We start from the raw sequence: 13,505 nt of genomic DNA, 5'->3' as shown, positions 1-13,505 counted from the left end.
AGTGTGGTTGCTGACCTTGAGCCAGACATCCTGGAGAGTGAAGTCAAATGGGCCTTAGAAAGCACTGCTAATAACAAGGCCAGTGGAAGTGATGATATTCCAGCTGAACTATTTAAAATTTTAAAAGATGATGCTGTTAAGGTGCTACACTCAGTATGCCAGCAAGTTTGGAAAACTCAGCAGTGGTCAGAGGATTGGAGAAGATCAGTCTACATCCCAATCCCAAAGAAGGGCAGTGCCAAAGAATGCTCCAACTATCGCACAATTGCACTCATTTTACACGCTAGCAAGGTTATGCTTAAAATTCTATAAGGCAGGCTTAAGCAGTATGTGGACTGAGAACTCCCAGAAGTGCAAGCTGGATTTTGAAGGGGCAGAGGAACCAGAGACCAAATTGCAAACATGCGCTGGATTATGGAGAAAGCTAGAGAGTTCAAAAAATAAAAATAAAAAATCTACTGCTGCTTCATTGACTATGCAAAAGCCTTTGACTGTGTCAACCACAGCAAACTATGGCAAGTTCTTAAAGAATTGGGAGTGCCTGATCACCTCATCTGTCTCCTAAGAAATCTCTATGTGGGACAAGAAGCTACAGTTAGAACTAGATATAGATATGGTTCAAAATTGGGAAAGGAGTACGACAAGGCTGTATATTGTCTCCCTGTTTATTTAGAGTAGATGAATCCCAAGCCGGAATTAAGATTGCTGGAAGTAATATCAACAACCTCAGATATGCAGATGACACAACCTTGATGGCAAAAAGTGAGGAGGAATTAAAGAACCTTTTAATGAGGGTGAAAAAGGAAAGCACAAAATATGGTCTGAAGCTCAACATCAAAAAAACTAAGATCATGATCCCATCACCTCCTGGCAAATAGAAGGGGAAGAAATGGAGGCAGTGAGAGATTTTACTTTCTTGGGCTCCATGATGACTGCAGATGGTGACAGCAGTCACGAAATTAAAAGACACCTGCTTCTTGGGAGAAAAGCAATGACAAACCTAGACAGCATCTTAAAAAGCAGAGACATCACCTTGCCAACAAAGGTCCGTATAGTTAAAGCCATGGTTTTCCCAGTAGTGATGTATGGAAGTGAGAGCTGGACCATAAAGAAGGCTGATCACCGAAGAATTGATTCTTTTGAATTATGGTGCTGGAGGAGACTCTTAAGAGTCCCCTGGACTGCAAGAAGATCAAACCTATCCATTCTGAAAGAAATCAGCCCCGAGTGCTCACTGGAAGGACAGGTCCTGAAGGCTCCAATACTTTGGCCACTTCATGAGAAGAGAAGACTCCCTGGGAAAGACCCTGATGTTGGGAAAGATGGAGGGCACAGGGAGAAGGGGACGACAGAGGACAAGATGGTTGGACAGTGTTCTCGAAGCTACGAACATGAATTTGACAAAACACCTGGAGGCAGTGGAAGACAGGAGGCAGTGGAAGACAGTGTCTGGCGTGCTCTGGTCATAGTATAGTATAGTATAGTATAGTATAGTATAGTATAGTATAGTATAGTATAGCATAGCATAGCATAGCATAGTGTATAGGAATCTATATTGTACCAAGTCAGACCATTAGCTCAGTGGTGTCTACACTGAATGGTAGCAACTCTGGGATTTCAGACAGGGTTCCTTCCCACCCCTAGCTGGTGAAGCTGGGGACTGACCTTCTGTATGCCATGAAGTTGTTGTGTCGCCGAACTACAGTCCTTTAGAGTCAGCTCCTGCTCCAGGTGCAGAAACTAGTGTTGTGCAATCTGTTTAGGGGTGTGTGTGTTTTTGTGCTTGCTTCCACTATCCTGCACTTCAATGTACATAAAAAACAAGAAAGCAAATATTACAAAGCCAACGTCAGCCTCCAGTGTTCTCCTCCAAAGGAAACAAAACCCTGTAGCATTGTCCTCATAACATTTCACTGCTATGGGAAGCCACAAAGTACCTTGTTATGTTCCTTGTCCATGATAGATGCAGTGCAAACAGAAAGCTAGCGGACTACATAGCACGGTGGTGTAAAAATAATAATAAAATACACATGTCAGTCTTCAATCATGAAAGGTGCTGTTAATAATACAAAGATATGTGCTTAAATTCTCTGGAGGTACAATCTACAGCATTCAATTTCACCCTTCCATATGCTTCCAGGCTGTCAGTAATTTTTTCCTTCTTTCCTTACATTCTGCAGATCAGCTGTGCATCAGAAGCCTGTGTGAAAGCTGTCAGTCATTAGATAACATCTTTTGTCACCTGCTGACAGACACTTGAAAAGCCACATTAACGCCTTTAATGGAAAGCCCTCGCCCAAATCACAACTGTCAGATTTCTCAGATTTGCTCTTCCTCAGGAAAGAATATAGCATGCAAAATAAAGTTCAGGACAGAAAAATCCATTTAAGAGTTCTAATGCGGCAATGCAATTTGCAAAAATCGTCAGATTGTTTAACGATTCTAGTAGGCTTGACCTTTCTGGTGTCTATACTTCTCCTTCCGTGCCATTTACTGAAAGCATAAAAATGTATAATGTGCTCCTGGTTTGGCTTTAGAATAATTTCCAGGAATTGAAAAAGTACATACCTCAGCTATAGTTTTCACCCAAAATCTTGTTAAAAGCAGAAAACCTCCTCTCTCTCTCTCTCTCTCTCTCTCTCTCTCTCTCTCTCTCGGGTAAACTAGTCTGGTTTGTGTTCCTCCAGTTTTTCCATTCACGCCAGGGCTGTGGATATTTGCCTGTCAGGTACCTAATTTCTCACAGAAGAACTGAATAGTCTTCTTTTTTTCTGTGAACATATGTTTCCAGGCTACTTTTGAGTAAGTGTTGAGTTGTTAACACCTGTTAGCAACCATGGAATGAGACCATGAATCTCCATTTGCACATTATTAGGGTGGCAGTAATACCAGCTATGTACTGATTACAAAACTGTATGATTCAGGCTGCATATAGACTATATGCATGTCATCTGTCACATGGGATCTCACTTCTATTTTAGAACTTTCTGTTCTCCACAGAGAAGGAATTTTAAAGGGATGATTCTTTCAGACAGGTTTTTCATTATTTAGAAACTAATTACACAGCAGGCATCTTTCCTGAGGTACCCATCTGCACTATACATTTTAAACAATATCACACCACTTTAAACAGTCATGGCTCCCCCCAAAGAATCCTGGGAACTGTAGTTTGTTGTGCTGGGTCCCAAGAGTTGTTAGGAGACCCCTATTCTCCTCACAGAGCTATAATTCCCATTTTCCCTGGGAAGAGAGGTTGACTAAGGACACCTCAAAGAATCATTGGCAGCATCCAAATTTATTTATATTTGATTAATTAATCAGTGAGAAAAATCCCACATGATTAATCAAGTAAATGTTCTCTTAATTGGTTGACAGTCCTTTTAAAATGACTTATTGGCTTTCAAAGCAGTGCCCCAAAGGAAATGGCAAATAGTACGAAAAAGAAAAGTGATTCATCACTTCAAAAAAACAAAAGTGGAAGCATAGTGATAGAAACAAGGTGGAGCAGTATGCTTGTTTTATTTGAGATTTCAGTCATTCCTGGATTCCATATTACTGTTCTTTTGGGACCCATAATCAGCTGGATATCTTTTGCCGGGGTTCATGAGCTGGAAAGGGCCATTGTTCTTGAGGGCTTCCCACAGGGATCTGTGAGAACGGGATGTTGGAATAGCTACTGATCTGTTCCAGTAGGACTCTGCTTGTGCTATTTTGGGACAACATCCCCTAAATTGATTTTTACAGGTCAAGTGTCCTGGGCACTTTCTGCCTCCCTCCTGTACACCGACTGACACAAAACTCCCAGCAATCTTTTTTACAAACCAGGAAGTAATATGCTAGACTTTCCCATTTTGAACTTTCTTTTTCCTTGCTTGTAGTTTGGATTGATTTTGATAGAAGTAATTGTTTTTTATGAGCCTGCAGATGATTGCTACACCTTCTTTGTAGCCTCTACAAATAAAAGCCAATGATAAAGCACTTCATAAACACACACACACACACACACACACACACACACACACACACATCCTTGTGTCCTGGCCCTCTGAATTCTGCAGACATATTTGTCTTTCTCCTAGATGCTTGGCAGCTGCCAGTGGACATTCTTTTGCTGCATTTCTGTTGTCATAAAAGAATAACAGAATAAGATCATGCAGTGTATAAGATGCTAACCATCAATGAACTCTCATTCAGTTATTAAGCATTGCTTGAGTAGAGGAAATGCATTTCAGCTGGGTTTGTTTTTTTATTAGTCACAAATTTGGGGGGTCAGTTTTCCATTCCTCACCAGAACCTTGTGCAAGATGGCAGTCAGAGTAATTTGACTATCCTTTGCCTCCACTAATACTGGAGTTGAAACAAGTGTCCTATGGTAGCTAACAGAGTAGGTTGCAGTCAGCTGTGTGCTTGGTTGCAGTGTGCCACCATGACAGCTTCTCCAATTTGCAAATGTGCCCAAAGGCCCAAAGAGGTTGGCATCCCCTGTGGTAGAAGTTTGAAGGACTGTAACTGAGAACTGAAACAGCTCCAGGGAGTCACATATGCAAGTTATGTTAATTCTACCATAGAACCATCTGAGTGTCCACTGGTTTTTGGATGTATGTGGGTGTGTATCACCCTCTTCGGGTGTTCATATCTAATATTAACTAAAGACACAAAGTGGGGAGATGCAGCAGCGATGAGCAGGCTAAAGCTATGCTCAATCCTTGTTTTCAGTGTTCTCCACAAGCTGGAGGGTGACTGTATCAGGGAGCCTTCTGCTCTTGTGGAAACGCCTCACGTGTTTTAGAATCCTGGAAAATACCTGGTGTTTTTGTCGCTTGAGCTGCCAAACATGGGTGAGATGACACACTAAGCCAAATAATAGCTTAGCTCGGATACAGGGGTTCCTGGAAACAGGGCTGTGTTAAGTATATCCGGTGCTGTAGTGCAAAGATCCCTCCGGCGCCCCCCCCCCCCCCGTTTCCCAGAGTTGTTGACCTTTTCCCAAGCCCCTGCAGGGATCGCTTTCCTCTTGCGGAGGCTTGGGAAGGAAGCTGCATGCCCACCAGCCATATAGTTGGCGGGGTGCAGCTTCCATCCTAAGGGATGGAATCGCTCTCCTCCTGCGGAGGCTTGGGAGACAAGCTGCACACCCGCCAGCCGTATGGTTGGCGAGGCACAGCTGGCGGGTGCAGGGAAAGGGGAGGCTGCTGGCAAAGCCGCTCAGCTCCCCCACTCACTGGGGTGCCCCTGAGATGCCTGTGCCCTGGTGCAACACATCACTAAGCACTATGGGAAAGACGGCTCTGCCTGGAGAAGAAATTGTAGCTATGCTGCTCCATTGGTACTACTGTTACTGCACTGCTGTGAGCTAAGCCATGCCCAAGCCCAAGCCACAGATCCTTTGCCACCTTTGTGCAATTGCTCAGGCATGTGTGTCTGCTTTGAACACTGCCAACACCAATACAAGTAAAACCTGACAGTGTGGCTGGCCTAGCATAGTGAAATGTGAAAGATCCTGAGTTTAAAGCAGTAGAAATGGGTGGAGTGGGCTGGTGCTGCATAGCTGCTCTCCCAACAGTGGCATCACCTCAGTGGTAGGGCTGCTTGGGCATTTATTTTGCTGCTGTGCCCACACAGCCTTGACCTCTCAATCTCCCCTCCCCCACCCCCCAAAAAAACTCCCATGGACAACCAATGAAGCTGAATGTTGGAAGATTCCAGGCAGACAAAAAGAAAGTACCTCAAGTTAAGTACTTAATTTGCTCCGGAGGTCCGTTCTTAACCTGAAAGTGTTCTTAACCTGAAGCACCACTTTAGCTAATGGGGCCTCCTGCTGCTGCTGCGCCGCCGGAGCACGATTTCTGTTCTCATCCTGAAGCAAAGTTCTTAACCTGAAGCACTATTTCTGGGTTAGCGGAGTCTATAACCTGAAGCGTATGTAACGCGAGGTACCACTATACTTCTTCACACAACATAGTGTTTAAACTATGGAAATCACTCCATAGCATCGCCCACCAACTTGGATGGCTTTCAAAGGAGGTTGGAAAAATTCATGGATTAGGCTATCAATAGACAAGATGGCTATGATCAACGTCCACAGTTGGAGGCAGCATGTTTCTGAATGTCAGTTGTTAAAAACCACAGGAGGGGAGAGCGCCGTTGTGTTCAGGCCCTGCTTGTGAGTTTCCTGCTGGTATCTTGTTGGCAACTGTGAGAACAGGATGCTGGACTAGATGGGCCATTGGCCTGATCCAGCAGTCCCTTCTTATGAGGACAGTTCTATGCCTCAGATCAGGAGGACGCTGGAATAGCGACCTCAGTATACACCCTATATCAGTATACTCCCTTTCAAATCCATCTGTGATTTATGAGTCACGTGATTTTGTGTTAGGAGGAAAAGGATAAACACAAAAATATTTGCCAGGCTAGCAACTTTTTAAATACCACATTAGCAATGCAAAGGAAAGTGTTATTTCAAGAAGAGAAAACTTCCAGAAGCCTAAAGGTGACAGAGCTACAAATGAAAACAGCCGAACAATATTCAGCAATTTGAAAGACCGCGACTGAAAGGTTCCCAGCTCAATTCCAAAAAGCCATATGCACCAAAGGAAATAAATTTGCACCAGCAGCTTTGAAATATAGTTTATTAATGCATTTCTTCCCCACAGCAGGACACAAAAGAGGAAGATAGCAAGACAGACGCATTAAAAAATTATAACTCTGACAAATGAAATGTACAGGCAGAGAAAGGAGCCACCTTCCCTTTGTGCTGTGTTGAGATGCCAGTGCAAGGAATGTCTTCAAAGCGCCTCCACTAAACGCACCATCTGTGCTATTAGCCCACTAATCCCACTTCCTGTAAGTGCCTAAGTGTCTGCTGCTTTCCTAGGATTTTGGGGAAGCTTTGCTGATGCGTGAAAAAGCTTTTTGATTGGAAAACGGAAGAAACAGCAGCCCACATTTGCCTCCGTCTCTTCCAATCTATCGGTTTATCCAATATCATTGTGAGTTCCTTAGTGTACACATATGGAGCCCAATCTCTGGCTCCTGGATGCATTTATCTGACTTTAACATCTACATATGCTTCTTTCCAAGCATAGCTCTGTCTCCCTCAGAGATCCTAATGGTTTTAGCATGTCTGCCTGCTTAAAATGTGTGTGAAGCCGTTTCATCTTAAAGGCATGTTTAGCAAAAAGTTCAATAGGGCTTATTACTACATAAATGTGCATGAGAGCCCAGCTTCTGGGAGAGATTCCCTCCCCTAAAATAATGATGAAATGGACTGTATAGGTCTAGTTTTACCTGTCGATGACAATTCCAAGTTGATATGCCAGGTTGCTAGATCTCAATGAGTAGAATTTTCCTTTCCTTTCCTGCCCTATCCAATCCCAGATACTGCAGTTTTCTTCAAACTCCATATCCCCCTCTCTTTCATTCTCCCAGTCCCTGTGCACCCCTGGAAGCCTCTCCCGAGTGTGGCGAGAAGAGGCTGCTCACACCCCATGTCAACCATGTTGGGGACCAGAAAGGACTGAAGTTCTGCACTTGTGAACTGCAGACAGTAAAAATGTTGCATGAATGCCTTTGGTGTTTGAGCCTTCAAATAAATGCTGCTTGACTGTGACCTATGTTTTAGTCTTTGCATGATTTTCAAACATTTTAGTCAACTGCATCACCACCACCTGCAAAAAAAAAAAAAGAGGGTTGTATTCTGTTGCTTGCATAAACTGCACAAATAATAGGGTGCTTATTTTGCATAATTTCCTCTGGTTCTGTAAGTTATGGGTCTACCTGTGTAATGATGGTGAGCAAAGAGATTCTACCATTGGTAAAATGTCATTTTTACTGAGACCTCTCCCACCCCGCATTGCATCAGGCATCAGAAGACACTGAGGCAGAACTCCCTGCAGACAACTCACTGGTCTCCTCCCCAGAATCAGATCCACACTCTCATCCCAATTCTCCTCCCACTCTGACCAGACCAGACCTGCCAAGAACTCTCCACGGAGCTCATGACATGCTTTTGAGCACTTGTGGACTGGTGGCGCGCATCGTCCTGGCGGGTTACTAAATGGAAGTTCAGTTTGGGAAGATATGGGAAACCGAATACAAAGAAGTAGTACAGAATGTTGCCTGCAGCAGTTTTGACTGCCTGCCTACAGTTTAGGATGGTAGCCTGCTGCCTGTGTGAATCTACCCCGCTGCGTGGCCTCTCATGCCTGTAAATCTAGGTCGCGTCCCCCATGCAGATAAGTCCTTCCTCACTAATGCCTTGAGCCAAGGAACAACCTCAAGGTAAAAGGGTTTATAGGTCGTGGCCGATCCCTGCCGTCATTCTTGGCCTCAGCAGGAGCTGCTAGATTACAGTCTGCCCTATTATTGTTAAAAGACATTGGCACAGCTTTGAAGCCCCAGTTAAAATTGCACGGTGTGAATCCAGAACAAGACAGAGTAACACACCAAATGGAATTATGTCCTAATGTGATCTCATAGTCAAACAAGGCCTGGACCCACCAAGCATGAGAGTGGGAACATTGTGGATGTGATTGCAGTGGAGAAGACAAGTCCCCATGCAAAATGAATCATTAAAAAATTCCTTTCTTTTCCTGGGCAAGCGAAAGGTAGCATCTGCTGCCAACCCCAAGGAATCCAAATGAAGCTGCTATCTTTATCCCTCGTTGCCGGGCACTGGCAACATTTTCAAACTGTTAAGTGATCAGACAGTTCTCTGTTGTTGATGCAGCAATGGTGAAATGTTACTTGTGCAAATACTGAAATCTGCGCAGCAGCAGCTTGCTTGAAAAACAAACAAACAATCAGCACTTTGGGGAATTTGGCAACTGGAAAAAGTTGTTCAGAATGAGGTGTGATGTATTCTCCAAAGCTAAAAATCCTAAACAATTTTTGAAAAAAGACTCAGCCTCTATTCATGCAGTAAGCATATGCCCAGTCACAAACTACTTTAATGGCAGACATGCGGGGTAGATTTGCAGCAGCGTGTTATCTAGCAGTTGCAACCATCACTGCATAAGCTGGTCTTCTGAAAATTCAGAATGCTGTTGTCTGCAAGCTACACACCAGCAAATTCAACATAGTCAAACACACTAGAAGCTACTTTGTGAATGTGATCATTACATGTGAACTGATTAGGTAGCTAAAGAATATGCTTACTCAAACAATAAGATAAGATATGCTTACTCAAACAATAAGATAAGATAAGATAAGATAATAAGATTTATGAGATCCTCAAGTCGCTGGTGTTCAAACTGTGGCTTAAAACCTATCAGAGGATCACATAAACTAGATGGATGTGTTGCTCTTAGCAGATGCTAATGAAATTGTGGCAGATGAGCGTGGAGGGTGTGTATGGTCACTTCCAGTTCCAGGACTTCAAGCAAAGACAGAATCCGGAAGGAATCCCACAGCTAAAGCACTTGAAAGCCACTACTCAACAATTAATAGCAGGTTAAACTGTTTGACAAGCAAGCAACTAGAGAACTGATTTTTGCTGAAACATGTTAAGTGAATGAGCTGGGGGCAGGAAAAGGCAGGTGAAGATTCCATTGACAAGCATCCTGCTGAATTTGGAAGCTTGGAACAGAAGTTGCATTGTGCAAAACAGCCAGCCATATAATCACTGAATTATAGAGTTGGAAGAGACACCAAGGGGCATCTAGTCTAACCCCCTGAGATGCAGAGATGCCCAACATGGGACTCAAACCCATGACCTTGGGATTAAGATTTGAAGTTAGTTACCCTTCTCCTTTGTTCAGAGACACCAACCGTCCTTCGTTCATAGGAAAATGTGCACAGGTTCTTTGCGTGGTTTGTGTGTGTTTAATAAATTGTTCTTCTCCTTCTACCAGTTCATTATGTGGTCAGTATTTATTGTCTGTACTGAAATGGCATGGAGCTGTAAGCATATCACAGCTCTGCTTTAGAGACTCTGACCTCTCCAGATATAAGCCTACAAACTCACCTGATTACAACCTTCCATATTGATTCCACCTCCGCAAGAATAAAAAAGGCCTCTCTTTTCATGTCAGTACAAATAAACAAGGGATCAACTTACAAAAGGAGTCTGCACACATTTTGCCACTCTACTGTGGTCCTGATCCAGATGCATTCTGTGCTGGTTATTTGCATAAGAGGGAAAACTCCCATTGGAGCAAATGGGAACTCCCCCCCCCCAACGCAAACTGAAGGTGCATGGGGCCCAGTCCAAATTAGGACGATGCCAGATGCCACAATCCCCATTTGGATTCCCCCACCCCCATTAAAAAGCCAATAATGCAGTTGCTAAGTGTTTGATTGGTGTCTCATTCAGTCTGACCCTTAGTTACGAAATATATCAAATTCAGATTTGCAGTACATCTCCGCTTCAAACATGGCAGCATACTACATGGGTGAAGGTGAATAGTGTACTCATTGGATCTGGTTCCACAGGACGAGATGATTCACGAGTGATTCATAACGCCCCTGAATTAATTAGAGAAACAGTATCAAATTGAATAGCAATATCGTGCAACCTACATGAATGACTAAACTGAAGAAGCAGATAGTGTAACTATTGAAAATGTACAGGTATTATGCAGAGATGGTTTCAGCAGGACCTCTGCGCTTTCCCTACACTTCTGAGTGTGTTGCATATGAAGTAACCCTCCTTCAATTGAATGGATTCTTACTGTCACCTGTCCCTTTCCCCAAATTCTGAAGAAGGAAACTCCAGATTCTGAGGAAGGAAACCCAACATTACAGAATGATCTGTATACAAGTTAGGTGAATTTGCGAATAACTTTTCCGTTTATGTTTTTCCTCCATTTTGCCAATCAATCTGCTTTACCATTTGTGCTCAAATAAATGTCTGAAGTTACTTAAAGGAAGCCACACTAGCAACGATGCTGAGAGCACGATCAGTAAAAAGTTTAGAAAAAAGTTTTGATTCTTTGGGTTAAAAGCAGAAGCTCAGGCAGGGTATTAAGCAGGAGTTGGAATCCAAGGAATGTGGCAGACCAAGAATGCATAAGAGAGTGTTCTGTTTTAAAGGAATGGATGAGGGAGGGTTCCTTAACTTGATAGGAACTGAAGAATGTATTTCTCGGAGACCCAGGGTCCCTGGCACCAGCAGATTAATCTGCAGAGAACCCTGCACTATTTTCTCTGCAATTCTGAAGCACATTGTTAAATGTCATTACACAGTTTAGGTATTGGTTAGGGTGCTTCCAGGCTGTCCCTATTTTTGGATGGGATTCAGTCACATACCAGCAAATGCAGGTTGCAAAATTATATTTTGCTTTTGCGATCAGACAAGCGGTAGGCAAATGCCCTGAGAAGTGTGTAATGCCACTGACTTGGATGCTGCAGCATCTAACCTCTCTGCAAACAAATGGGGATGATTGCTGATTAGATGGGTCATCTGGAAGCAGCCTTGGTCCCTCAGATTCTTGCTTCTTAACTGCTATGGAATCTAGTCCAAAACTATAGAGTTTAATCTCTGTTTAAATTTCTTTTTGTGTTTTCCGTTGGCAATAGATAAGCCAGAGTTCCCCTTGATTTCTCTCCTATTCTGAAGCAGCCATTGGCAAGCTGTCCCACCCCCACCTAAAGAGGAGAGGACGAGGAAGGACAAAAAGATGTCTTACTCATAGATTTCAGCCCCGGCTGAGTGGACTAATTGGTTCTTCCCTCCTGTCTGCATTGGCTTTCTGCAGCTGAATCATTCCAGAGGCAGGGCAGAGGGGCAACAATGAACCGGCACCTGATCTTACAGAACTAATCGGAATGCAATTCAACACTTATTTAGAACTGGATAGCCTCAGCTGCGCCAGAGCTAGGGATGTTCCTTTTTCAAAATACAGCGGCCGAAGCAGATTTAAAGCTTAGTGCACAACATACTATGACGCATTTTATTAGAGCAACTGCATAGACACCAACAGTTCAACAACTGTGGCTAATCCTGTTGCTGACCATCTGCCTGGCCCTGGGAAAGATGCTGAGAAAGTTCAACTGATTTGCATCCATAGCTTGATTCTGAAATCCAGAATAAGATGGGTTTCCCTTTATCAATGTACTATATAGGCCAGAAGAGGGGAGTGGGGGACATGGGGCCCAGGGGCCAAGTGTGCCCCCCAAACCTCTCTCTTTGGCCCTTGAGAGTCTCCCCAGGCCACACTCCCTGCCTTATCCTTGAGTGCTATTGCTCCACTTAATTTTGCATTTGGCCCCACCCACCACTGGGGTGTGGCTTCTGGAAGGCTGTCCACAACAGACTGTGGCCCCCAGGCTGAGAGAGTTCCCCTATCCCTCATATAGCTTATGGTACATGAGGCTGTTTGTGATCAATAGCAGAAAGCCAACTTGGGTCAAGTTCTTACTGAGGTTCTATACTAGAGTCAGGGCTGTACCACATGGCAAAATGCTCTTCCACAAAATAAAGTTTCCTCCCCATAGAAAAGCAGAATGTCAAGTTGGAGCTTGACATTTAGTTTCCTAAGCAGAGATATAGGTCACATCTATGGTTAAAGTTAAACATTAAAGTTTCCCCCACAGAATCCTGGGAACTGTAATTTACGCCTCACTGAACTACAGTTCCCAGCACCCTGAACAAACTACAATTTCCATTATTTTTTCGAGGGGGGGGGGAGCCATATGCTATAAATGTATTCTCCGGATGCGACCCTATATATATTTGAGTGGGGCAGTGGTAGAGAAAGAATCCTTAGTCCTAGGAGGCCGTACTTGTAGGTTTATGTGGTGGAGCTCAAGTAGAGAATCACCAACTCATTGAAAGTGAAACAAGAGCAGCTGTGGTATCAAATCAGCCAATGGGATTCAGGCAGGGGGGACCAGCAGAGATGAGAAGCAAAGGAGGGGAAAGAAGAAGGGGGGAGGGACAATGGGAAGTACAAGTCGACCAGGAGAACAGTGGTACTGACAGAATGATCTCAGGGTTGTGGGTTCAATCCTCACGTTTGATTCCTGCATTGCAGGGGGCTGGACTAGATGACCCTCATGGTGCCTTCCAACTCAACAATTCTATGATTCCTGGCCCTAATAAATTCTAGTCACATGCTCTGAATCTGGTGGAACACAATCAAGCAGCCTATCTCTCCTGTGAAGCCATTTCCCACATTTGCAGATTTCCTGCCCCCCTCCAGCATCATCCACTTAAAACCATTCTCCCATTTCCAAACATCACTGCCTACATATAATTTGAAATAGTCACCAATCATCAGAGAGGAAACCCCGGCTGCTTTCTGAAAGGTGTAATTATCTAAGGCTCGGCTCTGGCACTGCTGCAGAGACGTATCACCCATTAAAGCAGTTTGAAACTGCAATTGTGTTGATACTTTCAGAGACATTTCAAGCGGAAGGAAAACCTTAAGGATCTCTGTAGCACCAACCGTTCGCTCTTGCGGGTGGTTGAGACTTTATGCCACTGCTATATTATTTAAATGCATTTTCATTAAGTGAACACATCTGGGGGGAAAAACCCCTGCAGCCAGGCTACTTAACTCATG

The sequence above is a fragment of the Podarcis tiliguerta genome (genome assembly GCF_965153285.1).
Source record: "Podarcis tiliguerta genome assembly, chromosome: 1".
In the NCBI taxonomy this organism is placed as follows: Eukaryota; Metazoa; Chordata; class Lepidosauria; order Squamata; family Lacertidae; genus Podarcis; species Podarcis tiliguerta.
Note: the sequence above shows the minus strand (reverse complement) of the source record.